The following is a 25,592-nucleotide window of genomic DNA, read 5'->3' as shown; positions in this document are numbered from 1 at the left end:
CGCCCTAGTTTTAATTTAGGTCAAACCAGAGTGGCTCCCATTGACTTTCATAAAGTCAGATTTCTGGTGGGCCTTAATCGGCTAGGGGTTCCGTACGCATCCCTTTTCAGGGTTGTGGGGGCCCACCAAACAAAGAGGGGTCATCCAATGACCTTGAAGGACACCATGGCAATGATGTGCATTCAGCCATGGTGTGTGCAAGAGCCACTAACGAGTCTTCATGGGCCAAGTACTTATGGCCCATGGTCGCAGCACATCAAACATCCAAACATCACATGTAAAGGAGGAATTGATCCAATCAATTAACTGCTGTAAAGCCCATTGAATAGTCCATTTAAAAACTAAGTCATTAACAATTAATGACTACTAGGTGTATGGGCTGAATCGCAGATAGCAGTTTGGCCCATACAGCTTATCTCACAGTAATGGGCCTTTTGCAGTTTTAACCCTTTAAAACTGGGCTTTACAGGTGGGCCGAATTAATCCTTGTAATTGAACATCAGATTTGGAACAGCAAGTGTGAGAAATACAGACTGAAAAACAGTCCCTATCGAACCCCAGATTCGGTCCAAACAGTTTTGGTCCAATCTAGTCCGAGAGGATCCAAAACTGATTTTCAATTCAAGAATTAATTCATGAAAGATCTGAAATTAATAATTTTGATTTCAAACAATCACAAATCAAACTATGGACTATTCGCACCACCTGCAAAACAGAGGTTAATCACAAGGGTTGCAGTTTCACAAACTACAAATCGCAGAAAGCGATTTCTCGAACTGCAAATTTCCAACGCCGCCTTCTTCTTCCTTCTTCTTTAATCAAGAAAAATAACAGAAATCCTATTTCTATTAATTACATTCTTGATCAAATCCTATACATTTAGTCTAAAATAAAAAAAAAAATTATTTACAAACCGAATATAAATAAATAGAAAGAAAAAGGGTGAGCAGACTATCTGCGCCAAATCTGCACTGTGATCTCCAGGTTCGAACAGTCCATTAAATAAAAATAAATAAAGAACAATTCTAAATAAATTTTGGATTTAATAAAATTAATTTCAGATCAATCGCCCTTAACAAGAAACAGTTTCTTGAAATAAAGAAAACAATTTGCGCAAATCCTGAAATAACACCTTCTATCCATCTGCGCAAGGTCAGATCTGATTTTCTTTTGGTTCAAGATTCGAACCTGTGGCTCTGGTACCACTGAAAGAATGGTAGGATCCATCTAATGGACGCCATAAAGGTTGCGGAATGGGTGGGCGAATTTCAAAAATTTCCTACCTTCTCTCAACTGGGAATCATATTCCCTAAATTTAGAATACAATATTCAAGGATCCTATTTGAACCATAATCAAACCAGATCTGTACCAAAAGATAAATGGGGGGAATATACCTGATCCGGAGAAGCAGTATCTCCCAAAGTTGGTGTTCACGCCCAAAGAATGCTCCAAGATCCGTTCCTGCTGAAGATGACACAGCTGTGAATGGAACAGAACCAGTAGGGTGCGTCCTACACACTGGATCCTTCACAAGAATCCTCTGGAAGTACTAAACACTGAATCTTTTTCAGTCTTTCTTGCAAGACTGATGTCAAGAACAGATTTCTTGACTTTCTTTTCTGCAAAGATCTAATCTTTCAATGGCAGATGGCGACGGCAGGAGGAGATCTCCAAAACAAAAAAGGCTGAACTGCTTTTTCTGTTTTTCTGGAGAGTATGAATGAGATCCTATCTCAATTCGCAGGAGATATCCTATATCTCTTCAAGGTGGTTCGAAATCTCCTCCTTTCTTCTTGATTAAGAAACCTCCTTTTTAGGAGTTATCCCAATCCAAATCAGTATTTGGATAGGGGATAATCTTAATCCTTTCTGCAGATAGAGTTAGCTTACTCCTGATCTTATCAGGAGGTTACCAGATTCAAATCTAATTTGAATTTGGTCTCTATGAGTGGATAAGGCTAAAGGCCCAATCCTTTTACTAACTTTAATCTCAAATTCGCCCCATGGATGGGTGATCATATCAGCCCACCTCGAAATGGGCTTTTGGCCCATTAAGTGTTTAGTGTCTAATTACTTTCCAATCTACTGCCCAGTTGGGCTTCTTTGTATGGCGTGGGACCCAAGCATTGATCTACACACCAGCCACATGGGTTCGGCCCAGCCTCTAAAACAAGGCCCAGCCGAATTCATTGAAAAACTCAATGAACCCCTTGAGTCCATCATATGGACCCTATGGGCCCAACACTTACATTAAGTGGTCCCTGGGCCAAGCCATCTTATAAAAACCCAGGGACTGTGGGCAGGTGCAAGATTAGCCCATCAGGTATTATCCTCAATGGTCTTACACTTAACCTCTCAGCCCTTAATGATCAAGCACTGCCCGACAAGAGAGGACCTCTCCCTCGGCTGCAAGGAACAGTGCCGCACTCTCCTCTCACATGGATCTCGGGAATTAAAACCATTTGCAAACAATTCGAAACCGTACATATATATATAAATATATTAATTTTGCAAAACAAAATTCCAACGATTGAAATCAACTGCCGGCAGTTTGGTTTCCATTAGAGAGAGTGCGTTCCCGATCATTACCCTTTGTCCGACAAAGTGGCTGATTCTGTCACTATGATCACCCACTCAGATGAATTCTCAAACTGCCCCAACATACCCAAGTTTTGATCCCCGCTAAGGATCTCACTGAATGGCATATCAAAGGCAGTCTGATCCAACACCTAGTGAAATGTCATAATTGAGTCTAGGGGTCAGGTGTAACTTTCCAGTTTTGCCCATCTATCTCCAAGGTCCAGGGCAATACTAGAAATCTTGTCCGGTTCAAGGATTCAAGTAATCCCATACTGCATGTGCCTCGGGTCTTACCCTGATGGCTGAGACAGGCCATCCCAACACTTGGTGGCACACCAGTATCAGCCTTGGCAGGATAAATCTCCCCAGACTTATCCAACGGCTGTGAACATTTAAAACTAACATGAGTCTCTATAAATGTCCAGTTTTAGGGTTTTACACAGAATTAAACCAAACAATATGAATCAAACACTCACTTTATTTATTTCCACTAAATAACAAAAGTACATCAAATCAGATTGAAGCTAAGGGCATACAAAACTGTCTAACACGAAGTTAGGATGTCATCACTTTCTGGTGAAGTTTCTTCTAGAGATAACAGATCTGTTACAAGGCCCTCAAACCTGGAGAACCCTAATCTGCATAGCTTGCAGATTACAAGTATGCTATTGGATGAGTATAATTTTAGGGAATGGTCTGTCTCAGCAAGACTGTTCATTACCTCTCGTAACCTCACAAGCTATTTGGATGGAGGCAAAAAGGAACCAGAAATCAGCAGCCCTGAATACACTGTGTGGCGCAAGGAAAATGCCACAGTCATGTCTTGGTTGCTGGCCTCCATGACTCCTCAGGTGGCCAGAACTGTTCATCACTTCCCTACAGCCGCAAAAATCTGGGAGAAATGGCCAAAAGAAGAACAATGCTAGAATCTACAGGCTGAACCAAGACATTGCAGCCCTAAGGCAAGGAGACATGTCTGTGGCAACATACTTTGCAACACTAGAAGGCCTCTAGGAAGAACTTGACCATCACTTGATATTGGATTGGGAAAATGCAAAGGATAAGGAGAGGCATGACAAGCAGATTGAGGAGGGCAGAGCCTTCAAGTTCCTTGCAGGCTTAGACCCTATATATGAAGGTGTAAGGTCACAGATTCTAGGGAGAGACGAATTACCTGAAATTCATCATGGTTACTATCTAGTGAGGAATGAAGAAGTAAGGAGAAAGGAGATGCAAGTTGATTCCCAGACACAAGCAATAGAACTATCTGAAGAACATTCAGCTTTAGTCTCCACTAAGGGAAACAGATTTTCAAACAAGAAGACCCTTAAGTGTACCCATTGTGGTGGTGAGAAACACACAAAGGAGAAATGTTGGGTATTGTACCCTCATCTGAAGCCAGTTGCTTTGAGAAAGGACAAAAGGCAACATAAGAGTCATATGGCAAGTGGGAATCTTGCCACCAACAGTAGTAGTGACATCTCACAGAGTACTCAGCCAATGTCTTCCTCCACCACAAAGCAGGTTGTTGATTCTACCGGACCAAGTACCTTGGGCTTTATAGCTAGTGAGGTAGAGGTTCTTAGCCAGGCATTTGCCCATCTGAAGAACAATCCTTTAGCTTCCACCTCTCTTGTCAAATCAGGTACAGCCTCTGCATTTAGTGCAACTAGTTCCATTAATTCTAGCTCTTGGGTGATTGACTCAAGGGCCATTGACCATATGACACACATGTCCTCATTATTCTCCTCATCATTTGTTGTCTGGCCAGGATAAGATGAGAGTAGTTGATGGGTCACTCTCCACCATCTCGGGAAAGGGAGTGGTTGACCTAAGCAAGGATCTCCCTCTTAAATTAGTCTTACATGTTCCTAGTCTTACATCAAATCTGTTGCCTGTTTCAAAGCTTACAAGAAACTTGAACTGCAGTATAAATTTTTTTCCCTCTCACTGTGTCTTCCAGGACAGATTGACGAGGAGAATGATTGGGAGTGGTCGTGAGTATGAGGGCCTCTACTATTTTGATGCAAATGTCAACTCAGCACTGCAAGCTTCTGCTACTACTAGTCCAGAAAGTGTGGAGTCAAGAGCTTGGCTGCACTTGTGGCATACTAGGCTAGGTCACTTGTCATTTTCTTCTTTAGCTATGTTGTTACCAATTTATGTAAGGGTATTCCGAGTCAAAGTTTAGTTTGTGATGTGTGTCAAATGTCAAAACAGTGCAGATCAATGTATCCAATTTCTAGTAATGAAATACAAGCCTCTTTTGATTTGGTCCATTCTGATGTTTGGGGTCCTTTACCCATTGTCTCCATTGATGGCTTCCGTTATTTTATCAGTTTTATTGACCATTATTCTTGGAAGACAAAGGCATGTTACATCAGTCATGATGTGCTTACACCCCTCAGCAAAATGGAGTTGCTGAGCGCAAGAACAGGCACCTAATGGAAACAGCTCAAGCTTTACTTTTCCATCACAATGTGCCCAAGCAATATTGGTCTCAAGCTGTCCTCACTGCATCATACCTGATAAATTGGATGCCATCTAAGGTACTGGGTATGAAGACCCCCTTCTCTGTGTTATGTCCCACTCTTCCAGATTTTCCTCTTTCCCCACAGGTTTTTGGATGTACATGCTTCATACATGTGAAGGATCCAAAGAAAACCAAGCTGGATCCTAAGGCTACACAAAAGGGGTAAAAGTGTTATGATCCTATCTCCAAGAAAAAATATGTCACTTGAGATGTAGTTTTTTTTTAGTCTCAACCATATTTCCAATCTTCCCAGAATCTTCTTCAGGGGGAGACTAGTGGAATGGAAAAGGATTCTCAGTCTCCCTTCTTTTTTGTTCCCCTTTCATCACCTTCCACTCTCCCTTCATCACCTAGCTGTAACATTCCAGGTCAACCTAGTGAGACTCCAGCTTCAACTGATGCTTCTGATGACTCCAACAGGCAAGAGAAAGAGATACTCACATACAGTAGAAGGAAGAAGGGCCCTCAGCCTCATGATTGCAACCAGTTGGACTCAAATCAATCTGTCTCTGCAATCCAAGGTATTTCTGACTCTCTCAATTCAGATTTGGATCTTCCTATTGCTCTCCATAAGCCTGTTCATTCTTGTACCACTCGGCATTCCATAGTTGATTATGTCTCTTACTCACATTTATCACATGCCTATCATTCCTTTGTGTCTGCTCTTTCCTCTGTATGTGTCCCTTCCAGATATTCAGAGGCGGTATCTGATCCAAGATGGAAAGAAGCCATGAATGAAAAAATGAAAGCCCTAATGAAAGCAAGAACGTGGGAATTGGTGGACCTACCATAAGGGAAAGGCATTGTTGGGTGCAAGTGGGTATTCACAGTAAAGCATAGGGAAGACGGGTCAATTGAAAGATACAAGGCCAGACTTGTGGCAAAGGAATTTATACAAAAGGAAGAAATTGACTACAAGGAAACCTTTGCCCCGGTAGCAAAACTCAACACAATCAAGGTTCTACTGTCATTAGCTGCAAAATTCTCTTGGGAACTCTATCAGCTGGATGTGAAGAATGCTTTCCTAAATGGTGATCTACATGAAGAGGTATTCATGGAACCCCGACCTGGATATAATGTTGGAAAGAAGGTGTGTAAATTAAGGAAAGCTTTGTATGGCTTGAAGCAATCTCCCCGGGCATGGTTTGAGAGACTTTGTACAGCCATGAAAAAAGTGGGGTACACTCAGAGCAGTGCGGATCATACATTGTTTACAAGGAGGCAAGATGGAAAACTTACAGCTCTCATTGTTTATGTGGATGATATGGTGATTACTGGAAATGATGTGAAAGAGATGAAGAGGCTAAAGGAGTTCATAGCTTCAGAATTTGAGATCAAAGACCTAGGAAATCTGAGATATTTTCTCGGGATTGAAGTTGCTAGATCAAGAGAAGGAATCTACATATGTCAATGAAAATATGTGCTAGATCTCCTAGAAGAAATAGGCATGATGGGGTGCAGGCCAGCAGACACACTGTTATGGCGCATTCCTCGAAAAGACGTACCATCGCCGCCGGCAGCAACAGGAACCTGACCCACCGCCAGATTAGATTAGATCATCTTGCTTGTTCTTATCTTATTCTATTCCTCTTATCTTATCTTGTTAGTAAGTTATCAGATTAGGATTAGTTTATCTTGTTATCAGATTAGGATTAGTTTATCTTGTTATCAGATTAGGATTAGTTTATCTTGTTATCAGATTAGGATTAGCTTATCTTATTATCATATTAGGATTAGCTTATCTTATCCTTAGCAAGATAGAATTGGAAGTCTCCCTATTCAGCAAGGAAACTCCCTAAGATTAGGACTCTTGTAATCACCTATTTAAGGAGACACCGTTATTGAATGAGGATATCGAATATTCAGTCAAGAAAGAGAGTAAAGGAGAGTTAGGTGATCTCTTGAACAAATCACCATTAGGGTGCCTAGATAGGTCCATCAAGAGTAGGGAGGAACAAGGGAAAATAGAGGGTTTTCCCCGTGGACCGACCCGTGACAAGATCCTATTCGCGGGCCCATAGCATTTGGTATCAGAGCCGGTCGTCATGGGAGATCTGTAGCAGCTATCATCCAGGGTCCACGAATTGGAGCATAGGCTCGTAAAAACCAGTAGGGAGGTTCGTGAAGTCAAAGACGATGTCCGGGAGCTGCAACGCTTGCTAGAATCGTATTTCTCTAACAGGGAGAGGAATCCAGAAGGGGTTGTAACCACAAACAGCCTCCGACCAGACTTAACGGAGTCGTCTGGTGAACAACAACAGCAGCAACTGACTCTTCTTGGTCCACAGCAGCAGCAACACCCTCAGCCACAGCAACCAGACAACCAACAACAGCAACAACTGCAACAGCAGAAGCAACAACATGATCAACAACAGCAACAACAGCTTCTCCGAGCAGCTATTACTAGTCCTAGTATAGTTGCCCCAAAACTGGCCCCTAAGTCCTATGGGCCCTTCAAGGTTTTACGATGGATTGGCAGTGTGGCCTACCAGCTGGAATGGCCAGAGACCAGCCGGATTCATGATGTCTTCCACATCGCCTTGCTGAAACCATTTACGGGTGTTCCTCCGGACCAAGTCCCCTCCCTGCCACCCCTGCAAGATGGCAAACTGATTCCCCAACCTAAAGCTATCAACCGCTCTCGTTTCAATCAAGGAGTTCTTGAAGTCTTCGTGAAATGGTGTAGCTTACCATTGGCTGAAGTCACATGGATCCCATTGACAGAGTTCCAAGCCACATATCTGGAGTTCGAGCTTGAGGACAAGCTCGTAGTCCAAGAGGGGAGTAATATTATGGACGCATTCCTCGGAAAGATGTACCATCGCCGCCGATAGCAATAGGAACCTGACCCACCACCAGATTAGATTAGATCATCTTGCTTGTTCTTATCTTATTCTATTGCTCTTATCTTATCTTGTTAGTAAGTTATCAGATTAATATTATTTTATCTAGTTATCAGATTAGGATTAGTTTATCTTGTTATTATCTTATTATCAGATTAGGATTAGCTTATCTTCTTATTAGCAAGATAGAATTGGAAGTCTCCCTATTCAGCAAGGAAACTCCCTAAGATTAGGACTCTTGTAATCTCCTATTTAAGGAGACACCGTTATTGAATGAGGATATCGAATATTCAGTCAAGAAAGAGAGTAAAGGAGAGTTAGGTGATCTCTTGAACAAATCACCATTAGGGCGCCTAGATAGGTCCATCAAGAGCAGGGAGGAACAAGGGAAAATAGAGGGTTTTCCCCGTGGACCGACCTGTGACGAGATCCTATTCGCAGGCCCATAGCATTTTGGTATCAGAGCCGGTCGTCATGGGAGATCTGCAGCAACTATCATCCAGGGTCCACGAATTGGAGCATAGGCTCGTAAAAACCAGTAGGGAGGTTCGTGAAGTCAAAGACGATGTCCGGGAGCTGCGACGCTCGCTGGCATCGTATTTCTCTAACAGTGAGAGGAATCCAGAAAGGGCTGTAACCACAAACAGCCTCCGACCAGACTTAACGGAGCCGTCCGGTGAACAACAACAACAGCAACAGACTCTTCTTGGTCCACAGCAGCAGCAACACCCTCAGCCACAGCAACCAGACAACCAACAATAGCTACAACTGCAACAGCAGAAGCAACAACATGATCAACAACAACAACAACAGCTTCTCTGAGCAGCTATTACTAGTCCTAGTATAGTTGCCCTGAAACTGGCCCCTTAGTCCTATGGGCCCTTCAAGGTTTTACGATGGATTGACAGTGTGGCCTACCAGCTGGAATGGCCAGAGACCAGCCGAATTCATGATGTCTTCCACATCGCCTTGCTGAAACCATTTACGGGTGTTCCTCCGGACCAAGTCCCCTCCCTGCCACCCCTGCAAGATGGCAAACTGATTCCCCAACCTAAAGCTATCATCCGCTCTCATTTCAATCAAGGAGTTCTTGAAGTCTTGGTGAAATGGTGTAGCTTACCATCGGCTGAAGTCACATGGATCCCATTGACAGAGTTCCAAGCCACATATCCGGAGTTCGAGCTTGAGGACAAGCTCGTAGTCCAAGAGGGGAGTAATGTTATGGACGCATTCCTCGGAAAGACGTACCATCGCCGCCGACAGCAATAGGAACCTGACCCACCCCCAGATTAGATTAGATCATCTTGCTTGTTCTTATCTTATTCTATTGCTCTTATCTTATCTTGTTAGTAAGTTATCAGATTAGGATTAGTTTATCTTGTTATCAGATTAGGATTAGTTTATCTTGTTATTATCTTATTATCATATTAGGATTAGCTTATCTTATCCTTAGCAAGATAGAATTGGAAGTCTCCCTATTCAGCAAGGAGACTCCCTAAGATTAGGACTCTTGTAATCTCCTATTTGAGGAGACACCGTTATTGAATGAGGATATCGAATATTCAGTCAAGAAAGAGAGTAAAGGAGAGTTAGGTGATCTCTTGAACAAATCACCATTAGGGCGCCTAGATAGGTCCATCAAGAGCAGAGAGGAACAAGGGAAAATAGAGGGTTTTCCCCGTGGACCGACCCGTGATGAGATCCTATTTGTGGGCCCATAGCACACACCAATAGAACCGAACCATGGATTACAAGAATCAATGGGTGAGGAATACTGTGATAAGGAAAGGTACCAAAAATTGGTAGGAAAACTGATATATTTATCCCTCACTAAGCCAGACATTGCCTATGCAATGCATGTTGTCAGTCAATTTATGCACTCATCAAAGACTCCTCATATGAGAGCAGTGGAAAGAATTCTCAGATACTTGAAAATTTGCCCAGGGAAAGGAATTCTATTCAAGAAGAACAGTAGACTTGAAATTGAAGCCTACACTGATGTTGATTGGGCTGGGTCTGTTGGAGACAGAAAATCAACCTCAGGTGACTGTCAATTCTTGGGAGGAAACCTAGTTACATGGCGCAGTAAGAAGCAGAATGTTGTGGCTAGATCAAGTGCAGAAGCTGAATACCGAGCTATGGCACATGGGGTGGCTGAACTCTTATGGCTCAGGACTCTCCTTATTGAGCTTGGTATCAAGACTGAAGGTCCTCTCAAGTTGTATTGTGATAATAAAGCAACTATCAACATTGTCCACAATCCCGTGCAACATGACAGGACAAAACATAATGAAATTGATCGACACTTTGTCAGAGAGAGAATTGTTTCAGGGGAACTCTGTGTGCCTTATACTCCATCAGAAATGCAGATTGCAGATGTATTAACAAAAGGGCTGGCAACTACAAAGTTCAAGGACATACTTGGCAAGCTGAACATGATTGATATCCATATTTAGCCTGGTTGTTCCATTACTAATCAGGGGTATACCAGTAATTTTATTGTACTTTGTACTTCACTTATATTTAAATAAAAGCCTGGTCGACTGCTAACACAGTTTGACATTCTCTGCATCTAAGAAGTGAAGGAATGGTAGGATCCATCTAATGGATGCCAAAAAGGTTGCGGAATGGGTGGGCGAATTTCAAAAATTTCCTACCTTCTCCCAACTGGGAATCATATTCCCTAAATTTAGAATACAATATTCAAGGATCCAACTTGAACCATAATCAAACCAGATCTGTACCAAAAGATAAATGGGAGTAATATACCTGATCCGGAGAAGCAGTATCTCCCAAAGTTGGTGTTCACGCCCAAATAATGCTCCAAGATCCGTTCCTACTGACGATGACACAGCTGTGGATGGAACAGAACCAGCAGGGTGCGTCCTACACACTGGATCCTTCACAAGAATCCTCTAGAAACACTAAACACTGAATCCTTTTAGTCTTTGTTAGAAGACTAATTTCAAGAACAGATTTCTTGACTTTCTTTTTCTGCAAAGATCTAATCTTGCATAAACAGATGGCGGTGGCAGGAGGAGAACTCTAAAGGCGAAAAAGCTGAACTGCCTTTCTCTTTTCTGGAGTATGAATGAGATCCTATCTCAATTCGCAGGAGATATCCTATATCTCTTCAAGGTGGTTCAAAATCTGATATTTTTCTTTATTGGTTAGGGTTTCTCCTCCTTTCTTCTTGATTAAGAATCCTCCTAATTAGGAGTTACCCCAATCCAAATCAGTATTTGGATAGGGGATAATCTTAATCCTATCTGCAGATAAAGTTAGCTTACTCCTGATCTTATCAGGAGGTTACCAGATTCAAATCTAATTTGAATTTGGTCTCCAAGAGTGGATAAGGCTAAAGGCCCAATCCTTTTAGTAACATTAATCTCAGATTCGCCCCAAGGATGGGTGATCATATCAGCCCACCTCGAAATGGGCTTCTAACCCATTAAGTGTTCAGTGTCTAATTACTTTCCAATCTGCTGCCCAGTTGGGCTTCTTTGTATGGCGTGGGACCCAAGCATTGATCTACACACCAGCCACATGGGTTCGGCCCAGCCTTTAATACAAGGCCCAGCCGAATTCACTGAAAAACTCAATGAACCCCTTGAGTCCATCATATGGACCCTATGGGCCCAACACTTACATTAAGTGGTCCCTGGGCCAAGCCATCTTATAAAAACCCAGGGACTGTGGGCAGGTGCAAGATTAGCCCATCAGGTATTATCCTCAATGGTCTTACACTTAACCTCTCAGCCCTTAATGATCAAGCACTGCCCGACAAGAGAGGACCTCTCCCTCGGCTGCAAGGAACAGTGCCACACTCTCCTCTCACATGGATCTCGGGAATTAAAACCATTTGCAAACAATTCGAAACCGTACATATATATATAAATATATTAATTTTGCAAAACAAAATTCCAACGATTGAAATCAACTGCCGGTAGTATGGTTTCCATCAGAGAGAGTGCATTCCCGATCATTACCCTTTGTCCGACAAAGTGGCTGATTCTGTCACTATGATCACCCACTCAGATGAATTCTCAAACTGCCCCAACATACCCAGGTTTTGATCCCCGCTAAGGATCTCACTGATTGGCATATCAAAGGCAGCCTGATCCAACACCTAGTGAAGTGTCATAATCGAGTCTAGGGTTCAGGTGTAACTTTCCAGTTTTGCCCATCTATCTCCAAGGTCCAGGGCAATACTGGAAATCTGGTCTGGTTCAAGGATTCAAGTAATCCCACACTGCATGTGCCTCGGGTCTTACCCTGGTGGCTGAGACAGTCCATCCCAACACTTGGTGGCACACCAGTATCAGCCTTGGCAGGATAAATCTCCCCAGAATTATCCAACGGCTGTGAACATTTAAAACTAACACGAGTCTCTATAAATGTCCAGTTTTAGGGTTTTACACAGAATTAAACCAAACAACATGAATCAAACATGCACTTTATTTATTTCCACTAAATAACAAAAGCACATCAAATCAGATTGAAGCTAAGGGCATACAAAAACTGTCTAACAGCTCCCACTTGCACTTAGGTCCAATCTGGTACAAGCCGGAGTCCCATGCTTTCCACGTGTTTCTCAAACACCTTCTGTGTCAGTGGCTTAGTCAATGGGTCTACCACATTATCCGCTGATGCTACCTTCTGAATCAGGATATCCCCTCTACCAACGATCTCCCGCAGTACATGGTACTTTCTCTCGATGTGCTTTGACTTCGAGTGAGCCCGAGGCTCTTTAGCCTGGGCGATCGCTCCATTGTTGTCACACAACAACGGGATGGGAGATGTGCTGGATGGAATCGCTCCCAATTCGTGTATGAACTTCTTCATCCACACAGCTTCCTTGGCAGCTTCACTTGCGGCAATGTACTCGGCCTCGGTTGTGGAGTTTGCAGTTGACCCCTGTCTGCTTCTTTTCCAACAAACAGCACACGATCCTATTGTGAAAACATACCCAGATGTAGACTTTCTATCATCTGGATCCAACTAGAAATCGGCATCGGTATACCCTATAACTTGCAGTGAACTACCATCGAATACCAGACAAAACTCTTTTGTCCTTCGAAGGTATTTGAGTATGTTCTTCACAAAAGTCCAATGTTCCTGCCCTGGGTTTGCCTGGAATCTGCTTTCCACACTCACCGCCTGAGCAATGTCCGGGCGAGTGCACAGCATGGCATACATGATGCTCCCTACGGCTGAGGCATAGGGAACGTCTCTCATGCTCTCAATCTCCTCAGAAGTCTTGGGAGACATCTTCTTGGAGAGAGTGACTCCGTGCCTGAAAGGAACGTTTCCTTTCTTGGAGTTCTCCATGCCGTACCTCTTGACAATTTTGTCAATAAAAGCAGCCTGGGATAATCCAATTATCCGCTTCGATCTATCTCTATAGAGTCGAAGACCCAGTATGTATGAAGCTTCTCCAAGATCTTTCATGGAGAACTGCTGTGATAGCCATACCTTGACCGAAGTCAACATTCCTACATCATTCCCAATGAGTAGGATATCGTCCACGTACAACACCAAAAAGGTGATCTTATCCCCACTGGACTTCCTGTAAACACAGGGCTCATCTGGATTCTATTCAAAGTCAAACGTTTTGACTGCAGAATCAAAACGGATGTTCCAACTCCTAGAAGCCTGCTTAAGTCCATATATGGATCTATTAAGTTTACATACCATGTGTTCCTGACCAGCAACAATGAAGCCTTGCGGCTGCTGCATTTAGATATCTTCACTAAGATCTCCATTCAGGAACGTGGTTTTGACATCCATTTGCCAAATCTCGTAGTCATGGTACGCTGCTAGAGCTAGCAGGATCCTAATGGATTTAAGCATGGCCACGGGCGAAAAGGTTTCCTCATAGTCGATGCCTTCTTTCTGAGTATACCCTTTCGCCACCAAACGTGCTTTAAAGGTCTCAATCCTGCCATCGGGGCCCTTCTTCCTCTTGTAGATCCATTTGCAACCAATTGCTTTTACCCCGGGGGGCGGATCCACTAAAGTCCAGAGTCCATTGGTCTCCATGGAGTACATTTCAGCTCTCATGGCCTCCACCCACTTCTGGGAGTCTATGTCTAACATAGCTTCCGTGTAAGTCACGGGATCCTCTTCACTAGTCAAGGTTTCCACCAGGTAACTATCCTGGTCATAACCATATCGGACTGGTGGTCTGGATACCCGGGTGGTTCTTCTAGGTTGGTCATTACCTGAAATTTGTGGGACATCTCCCACTGCTCCTGAGCTCTCCTCATCAAGAACTATTTCCTGACGATGGGTGTCCAGGATGTAATCGGATTCTAAGAATTGGGCGTTTCGACTACAGAACACTTTCTGCTCACTCGGGTTGTAGAATAGATAACCCACTGAATCCTTTGGGTAGCCTATAAATAGGCAACGACTGGTTTTAGATTCCAACTTGTCCGCACTTGTTCTTTTAACGTGTGCAAGACAACCCCAAATCTTCAAGTGTCTTACACTTGGCTTCCTTCTGGTCACAAGTTCATATGGAGTTTTCGGAACTGATTTGGTTGGAACCCGATTCAGCACATAGATAGCAGTCTCTAATGCGTATCCACAAAAGAATGTGGGTAATTATGAGCGTACGAGAAGCGACTGGACCATGTCCAACAAGGTCCTATTCCTCCTCTCTGAAACACCGTTGAGTTGAGGTGTAGCAGGAGGGGCTAATTGTGACACTATCCCATTGGCCTTTAAGTAGTCCCTGAATTCGTCAGAGAGATACTCGCCACCTCGATCTGATCGAAGGGCCTTAATTTCTCTCCCTAACTGTTTCTCGACTTCCTGTCTGAACTCTTTGAACTTTTCAAATGATTCAGACTTATGTCTCATTAGGTACACGTAACCATATCGTGAAAAATCATCTGAAAAGTTGATGAAGTACACGTGTTGATTGCGTGTCCTAACACTCAGGGGACCACATACATCAGTATGTATCAGGTCAAGTGTGCCTTCAGATCTTTCAGGCTTACCGTCAAATGGCCGCTTAGACATCTTACCTTGAAGGCAAGGTTCACAAGTGGGAAGATTTTCTACGGTTAGAAAATCCAAAGGACCATCCTTTACCAGCCTTGTGATTCAGTCAATACCGATATGGCCAAGTCGGTAATACCAGAGGCACGTGGGACTTATTGTATCACGATTCCTTTTCTTGGGATTTTCGACCGACGTAGTTTCGGATAAGTTAGTTTCCAGAGAAGGATGTAGAACATAGAGACCGTTCTCTAGTTCCCCGCATGCGATGAATTTATTATTCCGTTTAACAGTAATCATATTACAAAAATAAACAGTATATCCATCAGCACACAGTTTTGAAATAGAAATTAAATTTCTTCTCAAGCTCTGTACATAAAGACAATCTTTAAGTACAAGTATTCCTTCTTTAAAAACTAATTCTACGGTTCCTATTGCCGCCGCTGCAACACTTGCAGTTGTTCCCAAGAATAGTGTCATTTCACCTTCACTCAACCTTTTGCTAACTTTGAACCCCTGCAGTGAGTTACACGCATGAGTTGAAGCCTCGGAGTCAACACACCAGGACACAGAAGTAACTAACATGTTAGTTTCTATGACACAAGTTTCGATGTTACCTTTCTTAGATTCCAGGTAGGCAGGACAATTCCTCTTCCAGTGGCCGGTCTGCTTGCAGAAGTGACAGACATCAGATACCTTGTTCTTCTTCTGCTTCTTAGGTTTGGCAGCCTTCTTCTGAGGCTTCTTTACCTTTCTCTTTTTCTTGCCCGATTTGTTAACTTCAGCAAGCATAACCACAGGCTCATCCTTCTTGAGTAGATCCTCGGCTCTCTGCAACATATTGCTGAGTTCCTGGACGCTGACATTCAGCTTATTCATATTGTAGTTCATTATGAACGCATTGAAGGAAGAGGGCAAAAAATTGAGGATGGCATCCACTTGCGTGCCAAGATCTAGCCCGTATCCAAGAGCTTCAAGTTCGTTAATGTATCCCATCATCCGAAGACAATGGTCAGGAACTTTCTGCCCTTTGGTCATCTGCGCGGTCATGAACAATTTCAGGACCTTTTGTCAAGTAGAACGGTTCTGCTCTTCATACATTGTTCTTAGATTGTCCAATATGTCCTTGGATAGTTCGATCTGATCGAACTGCCTCTGTATTGAGTTGTCTAATGAGGCAACGACAAAGCATCGGGCTAGGGAGTTCTTATCCTCCCACTCTTGGTAGTCCCTCCTACGGGCCTCAGAAGCCCTATCACCCGGACGTTCCGGAGCAGGATTTTTCACTACCTTGTCTAACTTTTTGGAAGTTAGGACCAGCATAAGATTTCTGTACCAGTCGGCATAGTTTGGGCCCTTAAGCTTGTTATCGTCTAGAAGCTTTGCAAATTGGCCATTTGCCATTTTCTAATAAAATAGCAAAATCATTAGTCCACAACCTTTGTTTGATTCATGTTACCTACATATATATGGCTTTTAATCTATGTTCCATTCCCATTTGTTCATCTCTGAGATTTCCCTCATTTCTCAGTGACGGAGACGACGAAATGTCTCTGGAAATGTGGGAAATCACATGGGGTGCGTGAAGCCAACTGTTTCAGCTGCATAACCTCACCACCTTTCTGTGACGGAGCATATCCACTCATCAAATGAGTTTCCCTTTGGCCTCTGTCAGACAAGGTTCAGAGCCATTTTCAGGTAAACCTTTCTGTCCTGTGAATGCTTAATCCTTGTAATTGAACATCAGATTTGGAACAGCAAGTGTGAGAAAAACAGACTGAAAAATAGTCCCTATCGAACCCTAGATTCGGTCCAAACAGTTTTGGTCCAATCTAGTCCGAGAGGATCCAAAACTGATTTTCAACTCAAGAATTAATTCATGAAAGATCTGAAATTAATAATTTTGATTTCAAACAATCACAAATCAAACTATGGACTATTCGCACCACCTGCAAAACAGAGGTTAATCACAAGGGTTGCAGTTTCACAAACTGCAAATTGCAGAAAGCGATTTCTCCAATTGCAAATCTCCAGTGCCGCCTTCTTCTTCCTTCTTCTTTAATCAAGAAAAATAACAGAAATCCTATTTCTATTAATTACATTCTTGATCAAATCCTATACATTCAGTCTAAAATAAAAAAAAAGTTTATTTACAAACCGAATATAAATAAATAGAAAGAAAAAGGGTGCGCAGACTATCTGCACCAAATCTGCACTGTGATCTCCAGGTTCGAACAGTCCATTAAACCAAAAAAAAATAAAGAACAATTCTAAATAAATTTTGGATTTAATAAAAATTAATTTCAGATCAATCGCCCTTAACAGGAAACAGTTTCTTGAAATAAAGAAAACAATCTGAGCAAATCTTGAAAGAACACCTTCTATCCATCTGCGCAGGGTCAGATATGATTTTCCTTTGGTTCAAGATTCGAACCTGTGGCTCTGATACCACTGAAAGAATGGTAGGATCCATCTAATGGATGCCAAAAAGGTTGTGGAATGGGTGGGCGAATTTCAAAAATTTCCTACCTTCTCCCAACTGGGAATCATATTCCCTAAATTTAGAATACAATATTCAAGGATCCTACTTGAACCATAATCAAACCAGATCTGTACCAAAAGATAAATGGGAGGAATATACCTGATTCGGAGAAGCAGTATCTCCCAAAGTTGGTGTTCACGCCCAAAGAATGCTCCAAGATCCGTTCCTGCTGAAGATGACATAGCTGTGGATAGAACAGAACCAGCAGGGTGCGTCCTACACACTGGATCCTTCACAAGAATCCTCTGGAAACACTAAACACTGAATCCTTTTAGTCTTTGTTGCAAGACTAATGTCAAGAACAGATTTCTTGACTTTCTTTTTCTGCAAAGATCTAATCTTGCGTAAACAGATGGCGGCGGCAGGAGCAGAACTCTAAAGGCGAAAAAGCTGAACTGCCTTTCTCTTTTCTGGAGTATGAATGAGATCCTATCTCAATTCGCAGGAGATATCCTATATCTCTTCAAGGTGGTTCAAAATCTGATATTTTTCTTTCTTGGTTAGGGTTTCTCCTCTTTTCTTCTTGATTAAGAATCCTCCTAATTAGGAGTTATCCCAATCCAAATCAGTATTTGGATAGGGGATAATCTTAATCCTATCTGCAGATAAAGTTAGCTTACTCCTGATCTTATCAGGAGGTTACCAGATTCAAATCTAATTTGAATTTGGTCTCCAAGAGTGGATAAGGCTAAAGGCCCAATCCTTTTACTAACATTAATCTCAGATTCGCCCCAAGGATGGGTGATCATATAAGCCCACCTCGAAATGGGCTTCTGGTCCATTAAGTGTTCAGTGTCTAATTACTTTCCAATCTGCTGCCCAGTTGGGCTTCTTTGTATGGCGTGGGACCCAAGCATTGATCTACACACCAGCCACATGGGTTCGGCCCAGCCTTTAATACAAGGCCCAGCCGAATTCACTGAAAAACTCAATGAACCCCTTGAGTCCATCATATGGACCCTATGGGCCCAACACTTACATTAAGTGGTCCCTGGGCCAAGCCATCTTATAAAAACCCAGGGACTGTGGGCAGGTGCAAGATTAGCCCATCAGGTATTATCCTCAATGGTCTTACACTTAACCTCTTAGCCCTTAATGATCAAGCACTGCCCGATAAGAGAGGACCTCTCCCTCGGCTACAAGGAACAGTGCCGCACTCTCCTCTCATATGGATCCCGGGAATTAAAACCATTTGCAAACAATTTGAAACCGTACATATATATATAAATATATTAATTTTGCAAAACAAAATTCCAATAATTGAAATCAACTGCCGACAGTTTGGTTTCCATCAGAGAGAGTGCATTCTCGATCATTACCCTTTGTCCGACAAAGTGGCTGATTCTGTCACTATGATCACCCACTCAGATGAATTCTCAAACTGCCCCAACATACCCAGGTTTTGATCCCCGCTAAGGATCTCACTGATTGGCATATCAAAGGCAGCCTGATCCAACACCTAGTGAAGTGTCATAATCGAGTCTAGGGGTCAGGTGTAACTTTCCAGTTTTGCCCATCTATCTCCAAAGTCCAAGGCAATACTGGAAATCTGGTCCGGTTCAAGGATTCAAGTAATCCCACACTACATGTGCCTCGGGTCTTACCCTGGTGGCTGAGACAGGCCATCCCAACACTTGGTGGCACACCAGTATCAGCCTTGACAGGATAAATCTCCACAGACTTATCCAACAGCTGTGAACATTTAAAACTAACACGAGTCTCTATAAATGTCCAGTTTTAGGGTTTTACACAGAATTAAACCAAACAACATGAATCAAACATGCACTTTATTTATTTCCACTAAATAACAAAAGCACATCAAATCAGATTGAAGTTAAGGGCATACAAAAACTGTCTAACAGTTCATCCTCTTCTTTACTACTTCGAGTTCAGCTTCTCAATTTACAATTATCTTTGGTTGAAAACTCATTTGCATGTTGGAGTTACCGGTCTCACCAAAATCAAGAGTACCTAGTGGGCATAAGACGTAGCACATATATGATGAGCTCGTGAGGTTCTTCTACATAGAAATATAGGTCATGGACACAAGCCAGTTAGAACCTTTGAGTTAGTATCCCCTTAAAGATAGGTTTTCCTAATGCAAAAGTAAGCATTCCAATAGGGCTGGTTGAAATCATAATGGCACTCAGTCCTTGTGCTCTCTCTTTTGGACAATCTTTGAATCAAATTTATGTTAATCATAAAAAAAAAACGAGAACAAACGGGCAATCATCTTTGTTCTTTTTCTTTTTTTTTATGACCAACATAAATTTCATTCAAAGATTGGCTTAAAGAGGGAGTACAAGGACTGGGTGCCATTATGATTTCAACCGGCCCTATTACAATTCATCCCAAAACAATTGTTCCCTATATACCCCTTGCTTGGCCAAGTAATCTTCCATTCCATTTGCTGTCTTCCTATTCCAATTGAAGGTAGCTCCCACTTCCTCGCTAAAGATTGACTTTCCCTTATTGCCTGTCTATACTCCAAGCTCCTAGAATATTGATACTTAACCAAGAAATAACCCCCTTGGAGTTCTCCACCTCCAGTAGTTGGACTCCTAGGTTCTTGGCTATTCTCAGCCCATATAGTATCACCATTATTTCCACTTTAATTGAATCACCAACTCCAATGGGGCAGAATACAAAGCTTGCATATCTCCTGTTGCATCTCTAATTACACCTCCAATTCCTGCCAGTCCTGGGTTGCCTAATGAGCTGCCACCAAAATTTAGCTTTAAATACTGATTTGTCAGTGGTTTCCATTCCACCACAGCCCTACCTTTTATCTTAGAAGAGGTGGCTACTTCTCCCTAAGCTCTTACAATTTCATTGACCTGAAACCCTGAAAGTCTCCATTGTTTTTTACCCAGTTTGTGACCTTTATCTTTATATTATCCACTATTTCTTCTACACTCCTGCTCTTTTTCCTTGAATATTCTTCCATTTCTCTCTTCCCATATTGCCCATAAAACCGCTATCCTTGTTTCCTTCCACATTATTCTTCCTCTTTTTTAGGCTGCCTCAGGAAATTTGGGTTAGACAAGCCTGCCACATCTTGAGGAACCACTCACTTGTACCCAGAGAGAGCACACCTCCAACCAAACACAACTCACAAAGGTACAGGAGATTAGTAAGTGGGAGATAGTATCACTGCTTGCTTTGCAAAGAGAATAGATGTGAGGAGAAAGGCACATAAGTGGCCTCCTTTTCTGCAGCATATCACAGATATTGATGTTTCCCAGAACCACTTCCCACATCTTTGTTCTAGTTTCCCAAGATTGTACTCCATTTCCTTCGATAAAAATATTTAGACATGGATTATCGGGAGCCTCGTGCATTGGACTACCTTTTTTTATTTTTCCAGTAGATGGCTTATCTTCGGAGCTTTCAGACAATGTTTTGGAGACCATGAATGCAACAAGGTTGCTTCACTCTTAAGATACCCTTAAAGAAATTCCCTTGTTGGTAAGGAAAAAAGAATTTGGGATTCTGAAACATTATGATTCTTTTATGCATGCTCTTAGGTTTTTTTGGGTGCCCATGACACATCTTCCCTATGCCCCTTCTTTTCTGGCAAAGGATTTCAAGGTTGGGCCTTCTCTAAAAATCAAAGCCTTTTGTTGAAAAGCAGCATTGCAAGTTACCAGCCCTTGTAAGATGCTCCAATATAGACAGAAGTTATAGTGCCTCTCACTTCAAGTTTCAGGAGTGGGGAAAGCACTAATCACCTGTTGCTCTTTCCCCTATGTTGCAAAAGTGCCATTCCTAAAACCTTTTAAAATAACTGGTACAATCCTCAACCTGGTGATGAAACTTTTCTCCTCCAATGTAATTCAAGCTCATACCAAATGAGGTAAGATTCCTTGGCACTGCATCATAGAAGTTGTATGTGGCAGTGAACAAAATGCAAGAATCCTTGAGGATAAAGAGCAAGAGGTGGATGATGTAATTGATTTGATTAAGCTTTTGAAGCAACTGGTATTATCCCCAACTCAGAGATGAAACTATTTTCCTCCCATATAATTCAATCTCATACCAAACAAGGTAAGATTCTTTGTGTTGTACAAGAGCAGTTATATTTTGCAGTTAGAAGGTGGAGAATATGATTTGGCAACTACTTGAGAGTTAAGATGCTTGTTCTTCTACAAGGTGTCAGACTGGTATCCCATCTCAACTTTTCAATTCTGATAGAAGAATGAAACTGCCAAGTAGTTGTCTTACAATTGTCTTCAACAGATTTATGTCCTTGTACTCTTGATCATTTGATTAGACTATTAGAGAAGAAAGGTAAGGATATTGGTGTCCAACATGAACTGCTTTGCTTTTTCAAATGGACCACAATATCTGAAAATAGCCTTGCTGACATGTAGCACGGGCGGGGTTTGAAAGAGAAATATTGGCTTGGGGGCGCAAGCTCAGGGTTATTTTGTAACAGAATGTGATTAAGGAGGTTATTTTACAGGGCAGCATTGGACTGTTTTTTGCACTGGTCCTAACCCTTACATATCCATACAAATGGAAATGATGTTTCTTTCTCATTGGTAATTCAATCCAATTGGAGTAATCGTACAATCAAGCCAAAAAATAGAAATAAGATAAGATTGAAAGAATGGTAGGATCCATCTAATGGACACCAAGAAAGGTGCGGAATGGGGGCGAATTTCAAAAAAATTTCCTACCTTCTTCCAACTGGAAATCATATTCCCTAAATTTAGAATACATTATTCAAGGATCCTACTTGAACCATAAACAAACCATATCTGAACCAAAAGGAAACAGGAAGGATTATACCTGATCCAGAGAAATAATATCTCCCAAAGTTGGTGTTCACGCCCAAAGAAGTGACCAAGATCGGCTCCTGCTGAAGATGACACAGCTGTGGATGGAACGGAACCAGCAGGGTGCATCCTACACACTGGATTCTTCACAAGAACCTTCTGGAAATCTTGAACACCGAATCCTAGTATCTTTCTTGCAAAACTATTGTCAATAACTGCTTTCTTGACTTCCTGTTACTGCAAAGATCCAATCTTCCAACAGGTAGTGGTGGCGGCTGAAGGAGGAGAAGTCCAGGGACGAAGAGGGCAGAATTGTCTCTTCTCTTTGGAGTCTGTGAGAGATCAAATCTCAGATTGCAGGATGTGTTTCTTGCTTACTCAAACCCCCTAGTTCGAAATCTGATATTTCTGCTAGTGTTTTCTCCTCTTTCTTCTTGATTAAGAAACCTCCCAATATTTTGGGAGTTATCCCAATCCATTTCAGTATTTGGATAGAGGTTAATCTCAATCCTATCTGCAGATTAAGTTAGTTAACTCCTGATCTTATCAGGAGGTTACCAGATTCAAATTTAATTTGAATTTGGTCTCTTAGAGTGGATAAGGTCAAAGACCCAATCCTTTTACTAACACTAATCTCATATTCGCCCTATGAACTGGTGATCATATCAGTCCAGTTTGAAATGGGCTTTTGGCCCATTAAGTGTTCAGTGTTTAACTAGTTTCCAACCTGCTGCCCAGTTGGGCTTCTTTGTATGGCGTGGGACCCAAGCATTGATCTACACACTAGCCACATGGGTTCGGCCCAGCCTCTATTACAAGGCCCAGCCGAATTCACTGAAAGACTCAATGACCCCCTTGAGCCCATCACATGGACCCTATGGGCCCAACACTTACATTAAGTAGTCCCTGGGCCAAGCCATCTTATAAAAACCCAAGGACTGTGGGCAGGTGCAAGACTAGCCCATCAGGTATTATCCTAAATGGTCTTACACTTAACCTCTCAGCCCTTAATGATCAAGAACTGCCCGACAAGAGAAGACCTCTCTCTCGGCTGCAAGGAACAGTGCCGCACTCTCTACTCACATGGATCACAAGAATTTAAACCTTTTGCAAATCTTTTGAAACCATACATATACATATACATATATATATATATATATATATATCTTATTTTGCAAAACAAAATTCCAACAATTGAAATCAACTGTCGGTAGTTTGGTTTTCATGAGAGAGAGTGCATTACCGATCATTACCATTGTCCGACAAAGGGGATGATCCTGTCACTATGACCACTCAATCAGATGATATCTCAGACTGCCCCAACATGTCCAGGTTTTGACCCCCACTAAGGATCTCACTGATTGACACATCATAGACAGCCCGATTCGACACCTAGTGATGTGTCATAATCGAGTCTAGGGGTCAGGTGTAACTTTCCGGTTTTGCCCATCTGTCTCCAAGGTCTAGGGAAATATTGGAAATTTGGTCCGGTTCAAAGGTTCAAGCAATCCCATACTGCATGTGCCTTGGGTCTTACCCTGATGGCCGAAACAAGCCATCCCAACACTTGGTGGCACACCAGTATCAGCCTTGGCAGGATAAATCTCCCCAGACTTATCCAATGGCTGTGAACATTTAAAACTAACACAAGTTTCTATAAGTGTCTAGTTTTAGGGTCTTACACAGAATTATACCAAACAACATGAATCAAACAAGCACTTAAATTTATTTCCACTAAATAACAAAAGTACATCAAATCCGATTGAAGCTAAGGGCATACAAGACTGTCTAACAGCTCCCACTTGCACTTAGGTCCAATCTGTTACAAGTTAGAGTCTCATACTTTCCACGTGTTTCTCAAACACCTTCTGTGTTAGTGGCTTAGTCAATGGGTCTGCCACATTATCCATTGATGCTACCTTTTGAATTAGGACATCCCCTCTACCAATGATCTCCCGCAGTACATGGTACTTCCTCTCGATGTGCTTTGACTTCGAGTGGGCCCGAGGTTCTTTAGCCTGAGTGATCGCTCCATTGTTGTCACACAACAACGGGATGGGTGATGTGCTGGACGGAATCACTCCCAATTCGTGTATGAATTTCTTCATCCACACGACTTCCTTAGCAGCTTCACTTGCGGCAATGTACTCGGCCTCGGTTGTGGAGTTTGCAGTGCACCCCTGTTTGTTACTTTTCCAGCAAACAACACATTATCCTATCGTGAAAACATACTCAGATGTAGACTTTCTATCATCTAGATCCGACTGGAAATCGGCATCGGTATACCCCAGAACTTGTAGTGAATTACCATCGAATACCAGACAAAACTCTTTTGTCCTTCGAAGGTATTTAAGTATGTTCTTCACAGCAGTCCAATGCTCCTACCCTGGGTTAGCCTGGAATCTGCTTACCACACTCACCGCCTGAGCTATGTCTGGGCGAGTGCACAACATGGCATACATGATGCTCCCTATGGCTGAGGCATATGGAACGTCTCTCATGCCCTCAATCTCCTCAGAAGTCTTGGGAGACATCTTCTTGGAGAGAGTTACTCCATGTCTGAAAGAAACATTTCCTTTCTTGGAGTTTTCCATGCTGTACCTTTTAACAATTTTGTCAATGTAAGCAGCCTGGGATAATCCAATTATCTGCTTTGATCTATCTCTATAGAGTCGAAGACCCAGTATGTATGAAGCTTCTCCAAGATCTTTCATGGAGAACTGCTGTGATAGCCATACCTTGACCGAAGTCAACATTCCTACATCATTCCCAATGAGTAGGATATCATCCATGTACAATACTAAAAAAGTAATCTTATCCCCATTGGACTTCCTGTAAACACAGGGCTCATCCGGATTCTACTCAAAGTCAAATGTTTTGACGACAGAATCAAAACGGATGTTCCAACTCCTAGAAGCCTGCTTAAGTCCATATATGGATCTGTTGAGTTTACATACCATGTGTTCTTGACCCGTAGCAATAAAGCCTTGCGGCTGCTGCATGTAGATATCTTCACTAAGATCTCCATTCAAGAACGCGGTTTTGACATCCATTTGCCAAATCTCGTAGTTATGGTATGCTGCTACAGCTAGTAGGATCCTAATGGATTTAAGCATGGCCACGGGCAAAAAGGTTTCCTCATAATCGATGCCTTCTTTCTGAGTATACCCTTTCGCCACCAAGCGAGCTTTGTAGGTCTCAATCCTACCATCGGGGCCCTTCTTCCTCTTGTAGATCCATTTGCAACCAATTGCTTTTACCCCGGAGGGCGGATCCACTAGAGTCTAGACTCCATTGGTCTCCA

General features: G+C 42.4%; 1 pseudogene; it reads right to left on the bottom strand.

Annotated features, from left to right (window-relative positions):
• LOC148865965 (WD repeat-containing protein 26 homolog) overlaps positions 1–25,592 on the bottom strand; it is a 117,624-nt pseudogene that overhangs the window by 83,008 nt on the left and 9,024 nt on the right.

Source organism: Nelumbo lutea, chromosome 3, assembly GCF_056320005.1.
Source record: "Nelumbo lutea isolate HS-2025 chromosome 3, American lotus-T2T, whole genome shotgun sequence".
In the NCBI taxonomy this organism is placed as follows: Eukaryota; Viridiplantae; Streptophyta; class Magnoliopsida; order Proteales; family Nelumbonaceae; genus Nelumbo; species Nelumbo lutea.
The sequence above is the reverse complement of the archived record's forward strand: the minus strand, read 5'-3'. Positions and strand labels throughout refer to the sequence as shown.